Genomic DNA, 17,766 nt, shown 5'->3' with positions numbered 1-17,766 from the left:
TTTCCTGACGGCTTTGCCGTCTTAAAGGCGAAATGTCCTCTGGGTTCATAAATAGGTTTTGTTCTTTTGGAGTGCTCAATGTTCCCAAGTGTTTTTTATCTTTAAAATATTAAGTAAACACTGCATAGTATTTAAATGGGCTCTGGGGATATTTCTGGTTTGATTCTGGCCCTTCAGCAAAGCTACTCAAGAAGAGTTCTGAAGAACTAATCAAAAGAAAACTAAATCACAGCAGTCTCTACATATTTTATAGCATAACGTTTCAGTGTTTCACCTGCCTGCCGCCTCTGCTGATTTGTGAGCGGCTGCCCTGTGACCGTGGACTATGCTGCCTTCATGGATGCTGTGTCCACAGAAGTCAGACCCAGCAGCTAGAGACTGGCTGAAGAGAGGAAGATGTCAGCACCTGCCTGCTGCAGCCTCCTTTTTCTTTTTTGACTTCCCCTCTGTAGGAAAGCACATTAGGAGCTGCTTGAGATGAACAATAATTTGCCAGGTTTTCGTCATTCCTCTGGCAGCAGTGTCTACAAGGAGCACTTAACACTGCACAGACAAAATGGTTCCCAGCCATTGACTTCCTCCCCGGAAGGAGCCAACCATTTCACAAATGGGGACTTGGAGAGTAGCAGGGATATTCTGGCTCAAACCCTGCCCTGCTGCTGAGAAGAACAAAAACAGCCACTAAACACTTAGTTTGCCAATGGGATGTGTCAGTAGCATCACCATCTATACACGAAGGCCTTTTAATAGCAATTCTAGATGAAACTCCAACACATTTCCCACCTATATGAACTCTCGAAGTTCCAAGAGCAACATCTGTCACGGGATTTATTTTTAAGGCATGTCCTACACTCAATAAAAGAAAAATAAAGCTGGAAACCTTTTTCCAGACTAGCAAGCAGTCATGCCTGTGTGCACACACACACACCTAAAGACAGACATTGTGATTTTTTTTCTGGGCCCCAGCTATACTTGCCATCAATTTAAGCCACTAAAGTGGGTTCTTACAGTGGCTTAGAGCAGCAGTCCCTAACCTTTTTGGCACCAGGGACTGGTTTCATGGAAGGCAATTTTTCCTTGGACTAGGGGTTGGGGGAAGGTTTTGGGATGATTCAAGCACATTACATTTATTGTGCACTTTATTTCTATTATTACTATATTGTAATATATAATTAAATAATTATAAAACTCACCATAATGTATAATCAGTGGGAGCCCTGAGCTAATTTTCATGCAACCAGACGGTCCCATCTGGGGGTGATAGGAGGCAGTGACAGATGATCAGGCACTAGATTCTCATAAGGAGCACGCAACCTAGATCCCTCACGTGCGAGGTTCACAATAGGGTTCACGTTCCTGTGAGCATCTAATGCTGCCACTGATCTGACAGGAGGTGGAGCTCAGGCAGTAATACAAGTGATGGGGAGCAGCTGTAAATACAGATGAAGCTTCGTTTGCTTGCCCGCCACTCACCTCCTGCTGTGCAGTCAGGTTCGTAACAGGCCACTGACCAGTATCAGTCTGTGGCCCAGGGGTTGGGTACCCCTGGTTTACAGAATGTGAACTTCATTTCTCTACCTGTTTCTCCAAAGACCTGAGCTACTGCAGCATAGATAAAGGGAAAAAAACCACAGAGACCTCAAACGCACAACATTACTCCTTTTCTCCAAAATCCATATGTGCACTAAGAGGTTCCCATCTACTCTGGAAACATGAGACTTAAATCCATCTGACATGTGCAGTTGGTCCATACTACCTAGGATCTCTTGACGTCCAGACTCACAGGAAGGTTGAGATGCCTCAGAAGCAAGGAACTCAAATGTGGCCCAGGACTGGAGTTCAGACATAAATGGCATGTGCAACATTAAAAAAGGGATAGAGGGGAGCAGGCAGGCAGGGGTGAGGAGAAGAATGTGGTAAATTGCCTGGGAGCTATGCAGAGTCCCTGGGAAAGAAATCATTCCATGTGAAAAAGGTATCTAACATGATGAACCAGACTCAGCAACAGAGTCTACCGTTGAGGAAAGTGGCAATTGTGAGTACCTAGAAGTGGCTGTTTGGCCCCGCCCCTACCCAGAAGAAAGGTGAGACTTGGCCGCATGGAGTTGCAGCAGAGCATCATGGCCATCTACAGCAGGGTAGATGGTGTGGCACCCAGTAGAGCAGTGCCACCCAGTAGGGCAGTGCCACCAAGTAGGGCAGTGACAGCAGCCACTTACCCATGAGCATGTGTGGACACCTCCTAGGAATGCACTGAGAAGCTAGAGTCTGAGGAAACTCCAGGGAGTACAGTTGTCATCCTGCCTTGAGGTCTCTGTTTTGAGAGCAGCCAGAAAAATCATGGAACTACATATTAGTGGATCATATTTATATCTTCTGGATGCTTCAGGTTACTAAAGCACAATTATTCAATTTTCAGATATGTATTTTTAAGTAGTTATAAGCTAGAGGTATACCAGCTGCTTAAATTCCCAGTATAAATTTTATATGGGAGCCCACCTATATTTTTAGCTTCTCTGTGTTCTTATTGAATCTACAGCCATCATTTCAGACAGGTGGTGTCTGAATATCAATACATACAAATAATATCTGAAGCCCAAGTTCGTATATGCCAAGGCATCTACCCAAACATCTCCACTTAGAGTAATGTGGAGATTTCTAATATACAAAGTGGTCAACAGTTTTGGAACCTGTATTTGCAATTCTGTTAATTTTATCTTCAATGTGACCCTAATTTTCAGAAATAAATGCAAATTCTAAAGAACACATGGTTTTTGCTTTGAATAGAAAGTATATTTGGCCAGGGATGGTGGTTCATGCCTGTAATCTTAACACTTTGGAAGGCCAAGGTGGGTGGATTGCCTAAGTTCAGGAGTTCGAGACCCGCCTGGGCAACATGGTGAAACCCCGTCTCTACTAAAAATACAAAAAATTAGACAGGCACAGTGATGGGTGCCTGTAATCCCAGCTACTCAGGAGGCTGAGGCACGAGAATCACTTGAACCCAGGAGACAGATGTTGCAGTGAGCCAAGATCATGCCACTGCACTCTAACCTGCGTTACAGAGCAAGGCTCTGTCTCAAAAAAACAAAACAAAACAAAAGTGTATTTGAGCTGACTTATTTCTTGACAAAGTCTTTTGAGATGTGATAGTGGAGAATTTTAATGTACCTTGCAGTCCAAATATTTTATTGATATACCTTTCAAATGAATTATTTTTAAAGTAATTGCAAAAAATTTCAAACTTATGTGAAAAAGCAGCAGTCGTCCTATTTTTCTGGCCCTCTTTACAACAAAACTGCTTGAAAGAACTGACTTCACTTTTTCTCCTCTCATTCTTTCCTGAATGCATTCCAATATGTTCTGTCTCTCACGCACTATGTTGACAAATCCAATGTCAATTCTTAGTCTTTTTTTACTCAATCTATGAGCAGCAGTTGACATCTATGTACGTTCCTTTTTTCTTAACTCTTAAATATATTTCTCTGGTATGGACCTCTTTTTTGAACTCCAAACTTATATATCCAACTGCCTATTTCACGTCTTCACTTGATAGCTAAGTTGTTTCAAACTTAACATAGAAAACCTAAGTCTTCATTTCTTCTTACTCTACCTGGTTCTTCCTCCTAATTCAATAAATGTCAACTCCATCCCTTCATAGGCAAAAAACCCTGGAGTCGCCCTTGACTACCCTCTTTCACTCTCACTCCATGATCAAATTTGTCACAAATTCTGTATGATTGACCTTCAAAATATATCCCAGTTCTAACTACTTCTCGCCGCCTCCATCACTGCTACCCTCATGTGAGTTTACATAATGTCTCATCTGGATAATTGTAATGGTCTCCTAACTGGGCTTCCTGTTTCCACCCCCTTGTTCCCTAAAGTCTTTCTGCACACAGCAGTCCATCACAATGTCTCTGTTAAAACATAATCAGATTATGTCTGCTCAAACACCTTGCTCTCTGTCACAGGGTGAAATCTAAATTTCCTACCAGGTCTACAAGACCTGACCTAATTTGGGGCTCACCATCTCTTTAATGTCATCTCCTACTACTCACTCCCTACTACTCACACAGCAAGGCTGACCTACTTGCTCCTCCTTCACCACCTTAAACATGTTTCCATCTGAGAGCCTCTGCACTCACTGTCCCCACTGCCCGGAGTTATCCTCTCCCGTCTTAATAGCTCATTCCTTCCCTTCCCTCTGGTCTCTGCTTAAATATACCCTTACCAGAGAGGCCATTCCTGCTGGCCTGACTACTCCATATAAAGAGAACCCTTCCCACTTACACTTGTCACTCTTCTTCCTCTTTCCTGGTTTTGTTTCCCCTTCAGAGCATTAATGGTTACCTGACATAATCATTTGTCCCCTGCCACTAGAATATGAGCTCCATGAAAAGAGAGAGACATTATCTGCTTTGACCACTGGCACAACCTCCATCACCAGAACATTATCTCACACATCTAATATGTTAGTTCTTCCAATTAGTATTTTTTTATGTTTTAACATCTCTAAATTGGGGCTGCATCTTGTAACATGCAACATTTTGTCTTTCTTAGCAGCCCATAAAACAGTGGTTTGTATCATAAATGACATCTTAGACACAATAAAATATGGTAGTTTGCAATTAAAACATATTTCAAAAGACCAAAGAAATCCCATTTATTATATTTTCAGAAGAAGTATGGGGCTCCGGTTCTTTCCAGAGAGCCCAATGATGATCAATCAATACATTAATTACCCCAGCCAAGACCAAAGGAAACACCCAGTTCTTGCTACTAAACTATAATGCAATATACAACTTAATCTACTGGTTTTGAATGTTTATCTGATTGATACTTAAATAGTGGCTGTAGAACAAAAAGACATAGATTAAAAGTATCAAGAAAAGGATATTGTTAAATGAGACATCTTAGAGTAAGGAAGACCTAATAAAGACAAGAGAATCATCAGAACTTATTTAAAAGTCTAAGGTAATAACTGAAGCAGACCTACATAACTCACTAGCCCCTTTGAGAAACTTTATATTAACATATAAAGCAAAAATTGTTCATAATGATAACCTGAGACCTAGTCATCAAAAAAGGAATAAAATACGTAGTATGCTTAGTTCAAAAGGCAGAAAAGTAGCACATTTGTGTTAGGTTTACTTCAAAGAAATGGTTTAAATATACATAATTAATTTGGCTTTTAAAAGTGATAACATTTAATAATCTGGAACATCCACTTCTGTGGCACACGTATGGCTCTTTTAATAATGTCATGCTCATCACAGTGGTTCTCCAAGAAGTTCTATTGGTATTCACAGTGCATTTGAACCAAATTTCAAGACCAAAGATGATCATATATAAGAAGACAACGTGGGGAATCATAACATTCTGATTTTTACAGGAATTCTAATCTTACTTCTTATTTTGATAGATGCTCTGAATTGAAATGTGTTGGAATATCACTGATCATTTTCTTGTGCTTACATATTTTATGCTTCCACAAATGAACTTACTTTTACCTAACTTGTATACTTCTTGCAAGATGATAGATAAAAACGATTTCATAATTTTCCAATTATAATCTTTCTTTCTACTGTGTTGTTTTTACACACTTTTAAGTTCTGCATATCATCATAAATTTAGAAAATTTTACATCAAAATAAGGAAAATACGAAAATAAAGTCAACAGGCAAACCATGTGGTATAGGGGGATCAGGGATGGGGGTTGCAGTGGGGGCAGAGTTAGAGTGTCTATTTCACCTCCAAATAAGTGCAATCTGTTAATGCAGGCTTGGGTTGCTCATGTGAAGGCATTATCAATAAAGCAAATTTCCCACATCTCAATTATTAAAATGTTACCTTCTTTTAACTTCAGTTCCCCAGCTGTTACATAGGAATAGCAATTTTTAAAAAAGTAATTATGAGGACTAAATAATACCATAATTCTGGTGAAGAAATCTGAATAATGTCTGTTACATAGAAAGAATTTGATAATTATTATTACCACAAATCAATTCATTGTTGTAATTATTAAGGAATTAGAAATTTAGGCTAAAACATCCTAATCAAGGATCAATCTAGGTAACAAATCTAGAATCAACAGAATGTCCCTCTTTGGGCTGTTTCTATGAAGACTGTGGGTTTGAAAACAGGGTGAAAGGTAACGCCTCACTTAAATAATCCAGAAAATGAGGAGAAAAGACTGTGGAGGATTGCTTGCATTAATTCTTCACCCTCTTCTTAGATGCATGCCTTTGTCCTGCAACTTTGTAGTCCTCTCCCTCTCTGGGCATGGCACTCTATCCCACCCCTGGTTTCCTGGCTCAACCAAGTGACTTGCTTCAGCCACTGGGATGTTAGTAAGCCAAAAGCATAAAAAAACACTCACACAATTTCACTTGTTCTTTTACTTGTCTGTCTTTGCCACAAAAATAAGGTCAGACAAGCCTGCTGGGGAATGAGATGTGGAAGACAGTCAACAGACCCCAATCATCCCGGCTAAGGCCTTTCTACACTACGCAACCATGATCCAATACCCAAATATGTGAAAGAGTCCAATCATGATCAATCAATACATTAACTACCCCAGCCAAGACCAAAGGAAACACCCAGCTCTCCTGAAAACTCAAGAGCTAAATAAATTGTCTTTAGCCACTGAGTTTTGGATGGTTTTTACACAGCATTGTTGTGGCAACAGATAACTGATAGGGAACCTGATACGGGGCTGAGTGGAGACAGTGAAAAGAATGATGCATCAGGTCCTTGGTGAAAAAGACTATAGTGATATTCAGTAAAACTGTTATAAATATCAAGGGCTTGGTGCTTGCTTTCCAAGGCAATAAGGAACTAAAAACTCTGTCCCACTCCAAGTTAATCTTCGAAAATCCAAGGGAAGAAGTGAGCAGTGTCAGTTTGAAAGAGGAAAGGAAACCAAGCAGAAGTCCTAAGTGTGCAGTAAGCAGGAAGCAATGGGAGAAACTGGCCTGGCCCTGAGAAGGATTGTGCAACCTAACCACCTTCTCGCTGACTCTTTCCCCCAGGTGAGAGCTCTTTTGTAATAATAATAAGAGAAAGTCATAATTTAGCTGCCACTGGAGGAAAATTGTTGGTGCCCATGTGGCTTGCAACGGGAAGAAGCTTAAAAGAAGACAACTGATTGGATGGAGAGGGCCAACCTACCCCAGTCATGTGAAAGTGACTTACTTAGCACATTCAGGCGCTGTCTGTCTGCACAGACCATATTTTGGTTGCTCCTATTATTGCTCCATGCAAATATTGTAAATTTGAGCATCAACATAGCACCTGAATTCCATTTAAAGATACATCTTAAAACATGATTTCTCAGTGACTTTAATAAAAACCTGTGGTTTCTGATTAGAAAACGAGCAAGTTTCCACAGGAAAAGACTAACCATTCTTTGCCCAGATCACGTCAGCCCCCAAAGGGATAAACTTAAAGGACTGAATGATTGTTATTAGAAGCATTTGGTTCCAGTTTTGTGGGGGAAACTTTGTCTTTCAACTTTGTAGTCTGATCTGTTTGTTTGGTGTGGTTTTTTTAAATTTGATTTATCCATTCATTGTTCCCACCAGACCCACATGGAATTGACCCTAATGCTTTTTGGAAAGGAATTGTACCACACCACTATAATCAGTCAGAAGGACATCGTGTGATTTATTACTCCCTCATCTCCAACACTACATGTGGTCCTGTGAAGCTCAGGCTGCTGCTGTCTGAGCCAACTTTTTGTGCAGCTGCCAACAGTACCTGCTTTGTTAGACGTTTACTGTATATTCTACCTCTAATGGAGGACAGAAGAGATTATTTTTTTCAACTAATCATAGATGGCCTTTGATTTACTTGATTACAGCCCCTTTTTTCCTAAAAGACAGCCCTGCTGTTTAATTTCTACAAAACCTTCTGTGTAAGAACTAACAACACCAAGTTCCCAGGAAGCTGGGCCAAGGGTTGATTCAGGTGATGTTCCCACTGTGTCACACTCTCAACCCTCCTATAGCTGTAAAAGAACTCACTCCTTTAAATCTTCTCCCACCTCAGAGTGGATGAGGTTTGTTTCCCAGGATGCTCCGTCAATATTTAGAGCAACCTCTTTTTTTCCTTTCTCATTAAACAGTTATAAATCTAGTGCCTGGGAGCCAAATCATCAGGTCCAAGGTCCCCACAGCTATCTCCTAGGATTCTTCGGAGCCCTTCAAGAATTGGAACTCCTAATGCCTAACAGAATGCCCCCAGAATTTATGAGATGGTTAGGCAAATTTATGTGCACCTGAACCTCACTGTATAACCATCAGTGTCAAGAATATATCAACAACTAGTCAATCGTAGGTGAATATGATCATACACACACATTTAAAACTATTTTGATACTGTAATGTGTTTAATCTTCTTAGTTCTAAATATTTGACCCAAGTCATCTTTCCCCTTAACTTTTCTTAAGCTAAAACACTTAGTTTTTTACATAGTTTTTTGTACAATTTACAATTTCCTCTAGAACATTCAAGTTACTGTGCTATGTAGGGTACTCCTAACAAAAGAAAAAAAAGGCCTACAACAAGACAATCCTTTATTACTGTAATACAATTCTGATTTCAATCTATTCTTTAAAAAAATCACTGCAGTTTGCCACTAGAAAGCACCAGCGAAACATAACATGTTAACTGTAACTCATAGTGCCCCTAGGCATACATAGCAGTCCTCCTTCCCCATAACAGTGTTGTGAGCCAATTCCTTCCTAACAGACTTCTGAATCATTCTGATGAATAAGAACATCTCCCTGGAAGAGTCTCCCAATGTATTCACGAGACAGCTCTAGTTATCACCTGCGTTGTTCCTGCACCTTGAAAAAAGTAGAGCCAGCTCAACTTCCTCCATGAAAATACTGTGGAAAGAGCTTTACTAATTACTGCTGTGTCACAACCAGAATTAACTTTCATTTTGTATACATAATTTTTTATTTAAAGTATCACTGTTAATACCATAGCATCTCATGGCACTTTTGTGGAAACTTCTGAATATCCTAACGTTTCTAAATTTACCATCATGAATGATATTGTTTGACTATGTCTCCACTCAAATCTCATCTTGAACTCCCATGTGTTGTGGGAGGGGCCCAGTAGGAGGTAATTGAATCACTGGGGCAGGTCTTTCCTGTGCTGTTCTCATGATAGTAAGTCTCATGAGATCTGATGGTTATTAAAAGGGGGGCCTTTTCCTCCACAAGCTCTCTCTTTGCTTGCTGTCTTCTATGAAAGATGTGACTGGCTCCTCCTTGCCTTTCACCATGATTGTACAGCTTCCCCAGCCACATGAAACTGCAAGTACAATTAAACCTCTTTCTTTTGTAAATTGCCCAATTGTGGGTATGTCTTTATTCAGCAGTGTGAAAACAAACTAATACAGTAAATTGGTACCAGGAGTGGGGTGTTACTGAAAAGATACCTGAAAATGTGGAAGTGACTTTGGAACTGGGTAACAGGCAGACGTCGGAACAGTTTGGAGGGCTCAGAAGACAGAAAACTGTGGGAAACTTTGAAACTCCCTAGAGACTTGTTGAATGGCCTTGACCAAAATGCTGATAATGATATGGACAATGAAATTCAGGCTGAGGTGTTCTCAAATGGAGATGAGGAACTTGTTGAGAACTGGAGTAAAGGTGACTCTTCTTATGTTTTAGCAAAGAGACTGGCAGCATTTTGCCCCTGCCCTAGAGATTTGTGGGACTTTGAACTTGAGAGAGATTATTTAGGGTATCTGGTGGAAGAAATTTCTAAGCAGCAAAGCATTCAAGAGGTGACTTGGTGCTGTTAAAGGCATTCTGTTTTATAAGGGAAGCAGAGCATAAAAGTTCAGAAAATCTGCAGCCTGAGAATGTGATAGAAAATAAAAACCCATTTTCTGAGGAGAAATTGAAGCGGGCTGCAGAAATTTGCATATGTAACAAGGGGTCAAATGTTAATCCCCAAGACAATGGGGAAAATGTCTCCAGGGCATGTCAGAGGTCTTCATGCCAGCCCTTCCCGTCAGAGGCCCAGAGGCTTAGGAGAAAATAGTTTCATGGGCCTGTGCCAGAGGTCACCATGTTGTGAGCAGTTTAGGGACTTGGTGCCCTGCATCCCAGCCACTCCAGCCATGACTAAAAGGGACCAAGGTATAGCTTGGGCTATTGCTTCAGAGGGTGGAAGCCCAAGCCTTGGCAGCTTCCACATGGTGTTGAGCCTGCAGGTGCACAGAAGTCAAGAATTGAGGTTTGGGAACTTCCACCTAGATTTCAGAAGATGTACGGAAATGCCTGGATGCCAAGATAGACTTTGCTGCAGGGGCAGGGTCCTTATGGAGAACCTCTGCTAGGGCAGTGCAGAAGGGAAATGTGGGGTTGGAGCCCCCACACAGAGTCCCTACTGGGGCACCACCTAGTGGAGCTGTGAGAAAAGGGCCACTGTCTTCCAGACCCCAAAATGGTAGATCCACTGACAGCTTGCATTGTGTGTCTGAAAAAGCCACAGACACTCAAAACTAGCCTGTGAAAGCAGCTAGGAGGAAGGCTGTACCCTGCAAAGCCACAGGGGTGGAGCTACCCAAGACCATGGGAATCCACCTCTTGCATCAGTGTGACGTGAATGTGAGCCAAAGGAGATCATTTTGGAGCTTTAAGATTTGATTGCCCTGCTGGATTTCAGACTTGCATGGGGCATGTAGCCCCTTTGTTTTGGCCAACGCCTCCATTTGGAATGGCTGTATTTATCCAATGCCTGAACCCTCACTGTATATAGGAAGTAACTAATTTGCTTTTGATTTTACAGGTTTATAGACGGAAGGGACTTGCCTTGTCTCGGATGAGACTTTGTACTGTGGACTTTTGGTTTAATGCTGAAATGAGTTAAGACTTTTAGGGACTGTTGGGAAGGCATGATTGGTTTTGAAATGTGAGGACATGAGATTTAGGAGGGGCCAGGGGTGAAATTATATGGTTTGGATGAATGGGAGCCATATTAGAGGCTGACTACTCCAGTCTGCCCTCTGGCCCGCTATGATTCATGTCTTCCCCACATGCAAAATTTCCTCATCCTCTCTCAAGGCCCAAGAGTTTCAACTCACTATAGCATCAGCTCAAAGTTCAGAATCTTGTCAACTATATTAGGTCAAAGCATTGATGAGGTTTCTCAGATGAAGTTCCTTAAGCACAGCTCCTCAAATACAATTCCTCTTGATCTATAGACCTGAAATTATAAAAACAACTTTTATCTATCCCACCCCTACACACACACACACACACACACACACACATACACACGCTTACACACACTCAACATGCAATGGAGACAGGCATTGGAAAATGGCTGCATACAAACCTGTCAAAAAAAAAAAGAAAATTGAGTATGAAAAGGAGTCACTGATCCATGGCAGTTCTGAAATCCAGCTGGGTTAATGTTGGAAGTTCCTTGATTAGATTTTGGTGTCTTGGAATAATTTTTCCTCATTTAACTCTACCTTATCAAGTTCATGTTTCTACCCTCTGTGTCTTCCTTCCTTGTTGTATAGGATAGCATGTGCTTATGGCTAAACAGCTATCACAGTCTCCTTCCTTAGCAGGTCCAAAGGTCACTGCTAATGCTGTACTGTCTGTTTCCTCAGGTCTAAGGTGGTTGTATTCCTGCATATATAACTCTTTAAAGAACTGTGCAGATCTCCTATAAATCATCCTGGGGTTGACTTCCTTAGACAAATGTCCCACTTGCAAATCACAAGATAAGCTCTTCTCCCTCTCTTGAGCCTTGGCTGAGATATCTGAGAAAGAGCTAGACTCAATCTCTACTGAAACAAACAAACAAAAAAGCTCTAAAGCTTTCTAGAAGCATTATTGTTTCATTCGGAGGATCTGTGAGACACACCATTAATGTTTATAAGGAACCCTTTGTATGACTGAAAGTATCCTGGGGCATGAAGTTGATGTTTCTAAGATCTTAACAGAAGTTTTGATAGTCACATCCTTAGCTTCATCTTTATACTGTCATTCTCCTGTGAGTGCTCTGGATCTGATCTTTAATCAAAAGCGTTTTAAAAAAATGTTGGCACCATTTTCCATCTGGAAAGAATGAAAATTTGCAAAACTATCACATCTTGATGGCTTTTTATTTCACAGTTCTTACCTCAATTCCTTCTTTCCTCTCCTATTTTACTATAAGCAACAAGAAGAAACCAGGCAGCACCTTCAACACTGTGCTTGGAAATCTTCTAAGCTAGATCACTTCATTCATGAAGCACATTTTCTACTTTCCACATTACTATAGGCAAAATGTCACTAAGTTTTTTGCTATTACCAACAAAGACTCCTCCTTCCTTAATTTACTGCCTATATTTACCCTCAGCCTTACAGAAGACCAAGAGGCTTCTATTTACAACTTCTTAAGGACACTATATAGTGTCGATAACACTTTGCTCAAAACCCAGGGCCCAGTTCCAAAGCCATTTCTACATTTTAGGTATTCATCATGACAGCACCCTACTTCCAGACCCTAAAATCTGTATTCGTTACCTTTTGATGCATAACAAATTACAACAAAAATTACCAGTTTAAAACAATAAACACGTATTATCACACTGTTTCTGCGAGTCAGGAATCAAAAGCAGTTTGGCTAGGTAACTTTGGCTCAGGATGTCTTATAAGGTTGTAGTCAAATTGTCAGCTGGGACTGCAACCATCTCAAGGCTCAACAACTCAACCATGAATGACAGATAAACTTCCAAGTTCACATATTTATTAGCAAGTTTTAATTACTTGGGGGCTTTCAGATTGAGGACCTTAGTTTCTCAAAGGCTGTTGGGCTGAGAAACTCAGTTCTTCCCCACACCATGTACGTTTCTGCATATTGCTGCTCAAGACATGGCATCATGCTTCCCCAAACACAGGTGTTCTGAGATAGAGAAATTGCACATGCTCAAGATTGAAGTCACAGTCTTTTTTAACATAATCTCAAAAGTGACATCTCACTACTTCCACCTTTAAAAATGGGTCAGTAAGTCCAGCCAACACTGAGAGCAAGATGATTATATAAGTACATGAATACCAGGAGTGTTTGATCATCATGGACCATCTTAGAAGGTCATCATGGACCATTTTAGAAGACCCTGAGATGACAGGTAAAGATCATGCAGCAAGACAGAAAGAAGAACTACCTGATGAATTTCTAGTCTCATGAGACCTGGCTATTTCCTCAGTTGTATTCTATAATATTGTGAGATTTCTCTGAACAACGAAAATAAATGCACCCACTGTTAATTAAGCTTGAAAGAATTTCTGCTCCTTATGAAAAAAAATTCCCAAAACTATATTCTATTTTCCTCCTGAGTCTGTACTCCACCTTCATGAGACAGAAAGCAACTATAATGCCCCTCTCTGCAACCTAAACAAGACTCAGAATATCTGAGCTGACCTGCCGATATTGTAGATCAAGCATGTTCTGTATTCTGCTGACCCTGTCAGCAAAAAGTTTTCTGCCAGCACATTAAGGACAGCACATTTATATTAGAAGCTGTGCTTAATTTCTGTGACGTGTAATGAAGCAGTCTCACTAGCCAGAATATTTTATTAGGTCATAATGTGTTAAATGTGGTTTAATCAAGAGGTACCATTAGATAGCTTCCAAATGAACTTTAGATGTAAGGTGATCACACAACAACTCATCTATGGAAACCCCCTGAACTAACGTTAACAAAGATGGGTCAGCTCTACAATATAAGTATTTATATCCTCATAAGTAATAATAATAATTAAAATAGCTAACATTTATTAAGTACACACATAAGATTCTCTTAGAACTCAAGATGTCTATACTGGGAATGCCCATAAGTTTTTTTTACTTTCCATACGCCCTTTTTTAGAAAGCTTACAATAAGAAAATAGAGCCTGCCTATATTGTTTATCTGAAATAATACATTTAATATTTACAACTCTAAAAGGCAATTGTCATATTATCTGCATTTCAAAGCTAAGGAAGCTAAAGATTAGCAATATTAAGCAACCAGTCCAAGGTCAAATATCTTGCCACCTAATCCTCATACCCTTGGGTAGTCCCTTCTCACATTATATTAGAGATGGTTTGTGTCATCAATCATCATGGCAAACATGACAGTGTGTGACTTCTGGTGCTACGTCATAAAAACCACTGCAGCTTCTTTTCTTCTCTTGAATCACTCATTCTACGGGAAGCCAGATGCCATACTCTGAAAACATTCAAGAAGTCATAGAAAGAGGGCCACGTGGCAAATAACTAAGACCTCCTACCATCAACTTGCCAGCAATATCAGGGAGCCATTTTGGAAGTGAATTCTCCAACTCCAGTCAACTCGTGAGGTGACAGTATCCCCAGCTAGCATCTTGACTGTACCTCATGAGAGACCCCAAGTCAGAATCATCCAGGCGAAGTACCCCCAAATTTCTGTCACCCAGAAACTGTAAGATAATAAATATTATTGTTTTTTCAAGCCATTAAATTTCTAGGAAATTTATTACTCAGCAATACATAGCTGATGTAGCAATAAAGTTTGGTGCCTCTCCCTTAAGTTCTCTTATAGACTGTACTCAGGATGTTGGCCAAATGCTATAGTTTGTATGTTTGTCCCCCAAAAATCTCATGTTTAAATTTGATCCCCAGTGTTGGAGATGGGGCCTAATTGGGGGTATTTGGGTCATGGAGTTGGATCCCTCATAAATAGTTTGATGATGTCCTTGTGGTAATGAGTGAATTCTCACTTTATTAGTTCTCGCGAGAACTGGTTGTTAAAAAGAGCCTGGCACCTCCCCAACCCTTGCTCCCTCTCTCACCGTGTAATCTCTGTAGATTCTGTCTCTCCTTCACCTTCTGCCATGAATGGAAGCAGTCTGAGGTTTTCACCAGATGCCCAGTGTTCTATCCAGCAGAATAGAAGAGCCAAATAAATCTCCTTTTTTTAACCTAACTTCAGGTATTCCTTTAAAGCAACACGAAACAGACTAAGACCAATTACTCATGTAGCTGTTGGCAGAATTCCGTTACTGGCTGGTTATTTGTCAGAGATCTCCCTCAGTTTCTTGCCTTGTGGGCCTCTCCATAAAGCAACTCAAAACGTGGCAGCTATCTGACTTACTTTAGAGCAAGAAAAAGCGAGCAAATGGGGAGCAGCCAAGAAGAAAGTCATAGTCTTTTTGTAACCTACTCTCAGAAGTAACAGTACATAAAATCTGCCATATTCTATTTCCTAGAAGGAAGTCACTAAATTCAGCCCACACTCAAGGGGAGAAGATTGGACGAGGATATGAATACCAGGAACTGGGGATAATTAGGGACCATCATGAATATTGTATACCACACTGGGATGTGATTCCAGTGGTCTGAATTAATACTCTCCATCATTATACTCTAGGCCTCCCTTGAGTATATCCACACAGGTTATGAATTCCATTTTATATAAATCTAACCCAAGCATTAGTCTTACCTGTAATCAAAGCACACACCTCCAGGATATTTGGGGGGAAGGTGATTAGTCTCAAGACCATTCCTGAGTCATCCCCATGTTACAGCTCTCTCCAGTCATATTTCTACCTTGGGTCACTGTTTGATCTCTGTCCTCAGACTCAATTTCTTTTTTCCTTCTATTTTTGAGACGGAGTCTCACTACGTAGGCCAGGCTGGAGTGCAGTGGCACGATCTCGGCTCACTGCAAGCTCTGCCTGTCAGGTTCACGCCATTCTCCTGTCTCAGCCTCCCAAGTAGCTGGGACTACAGGTGCCCGCTACCACGCCCGGCTAATTTTTTTGTATGTTTAGTGGAGACGGATGTTTAGTGGAGATGGGGTTTCACCATGTTAGCCAGGATGGTCTCGATCTCCCGACCTCGTTATCCGCCTGCCTCGGCCTCTCAAAGTGCTGGGATTACAGGCATAAGCCACAGCGCCCGGCCCAGATTCAATTTCCTTATTCCTCAAAGTATCACCAACTCAAAAATTCTTTCACAGACAACTTTACTGATGGCTCCAGGGAAACTGAAATGATTATCTTGTCTCTCAGCAGATGACTTTAAAATAGGACATTACCCAGTCCTGTCTAAAATTATTCCAGCCCCGTAGGAATTGGCAGCTTCTCAGAGATCATCTTTCCCAAAGGCCCCATCTACTACTTTATTTCTTCCTCCTCAGGGCTGCCACATAGAATTGTGCAGGTTGTTTACTACACATAGGTGTTTGGCTAAATGGGTGAGTGAGAGGCTGAAATTCAGCCCATGCTCTGCTTCATAGCCTTAGGAGGCACATATCCTAGGACAGTTCTATATGGGCTAGTTGAAGCTCTGTACCCTTTTCATACTGCTTTTCAGGGCTCCTTCTCTCATTTCTAAGATATTTTGGAAATTCCTAAGACAAAAAAAGGAAGAAAACCCTCTTATTATTTATAATTTACTCATCTAGGGGAGGAGTCCTACAAGTTAAAGAACTCTTTGCTTATTGAGCACACTATTTTTAATGTAATGACCTACATACTTGAAGATAAAGTTCAGTGAAGAGTGTGAAGATGCAAAATTAGAAAAACCTAGGCAAAGATAAAGTGCTTTACTTAAGAAAATGGATATGGGGGAGATGGCATCATCAAGATGGTAGAATGGGAAGCCCTAGATACTCCTTCCTTCATGAATTAACAATAATACACAGACCAACTGCCTTTGTGAAAAATTCAGAAAGCAGTTGAGGTTCTTATGAAACCCTGAAACCCTGTTTTCTTTTTTTTGAGACAGAGTCTTTCTCTGTCCCCCAGGCTGGAGTGCAGTGGTGCGATCTCGGCTCACTGCAAGCTCCGCCTCCCGGGTTCACGCCATTCTCCTGCCTTAGCCTCCTGAGTAGCTGGGACTACAGGCGCCTGCCAACACGCCTGGCTAATTTTTTGTATTTTTTTTTAGTAGAGACAGGGTTTCACCGTGTTAGCCAGGATGGTCTCGATCTCCTGACCTCATGATCCGCCCGCCTCGGCCTCCCAAAGTGCTGGGATTACAGGCTTGAGCCACCGCGCCCGGCCTGTTTTCTTTCTGGAGAGGGAAGGGAGTAGAATGTACATTCAATGTTCTGACTTTTAAAAGGGATGCTCAAGAGATAGGTCTTGCCTAATACAAGCACTGACAAGAACAGGAACATGGTGACACCAGGTTCAGGGCCTGTGACAAGAAAGGTGATCAACATGCACCCATGTCTGCAGTACCAAAGGTAGAGGATACATCCTTGCAAAAGATTTGAAAGGTCTCTGGCATATCTTGCCAAGATGAGGGGAGAAAATCCTTGCTGTATAAAACCAGACTGTAAAGGATAGGAGAGGTGGCTGATTTTTCAATTGCCAAAATCCCAACAGAAGATAACAAGACACCCAAAGAAAGAGAGAAATAAGGTTCATTTAAAGGGTTAAATTAAATCTTCAGAAACTTACACCAAAGAAACAGGAACATATGAAAAGCTCACAGACAACTTCGTACTGAATGAAAGCTTTTCCTGTAAGATCAGAAACAAGATAGGGATGCCTACCACCACTGCTATTTAACATAGTACGGAAATCTTGGCCAGAACTGTTAGACCAAAAACAAGGGGAAAAGGTGGCATCCGAATTAGAAAAGAAGTAAAATTATCTCTGTTTGCAGATGACATGCTGTTACATGTAGAAAACTCTGAAGACGACACACATGCACACACAATATACAACTAATAAATGATTTCTGCAATGTCAAAGAATACAAAAGCAAC

The sequence above is a fragment of the Symphalangus syndactylus genome, chromosome 9, assembly GCF_028878055.3.
Source record: "Symphalangus syndactylus isolate Jambi chromosome 9, NHGRI_mSymSyn1-v2.1_pri, whole genome shotgun sequence".
In the NCBI taxonomy this organism is placed as follows: Eukaryota; Metazoa; Chordata; class Mammalia; order Primates; family Hylobatidae; genus Symphalangus; species Symphalangus syndactylus.
This window is presented reverse-complemented; position numbering follows the sequence as displayed.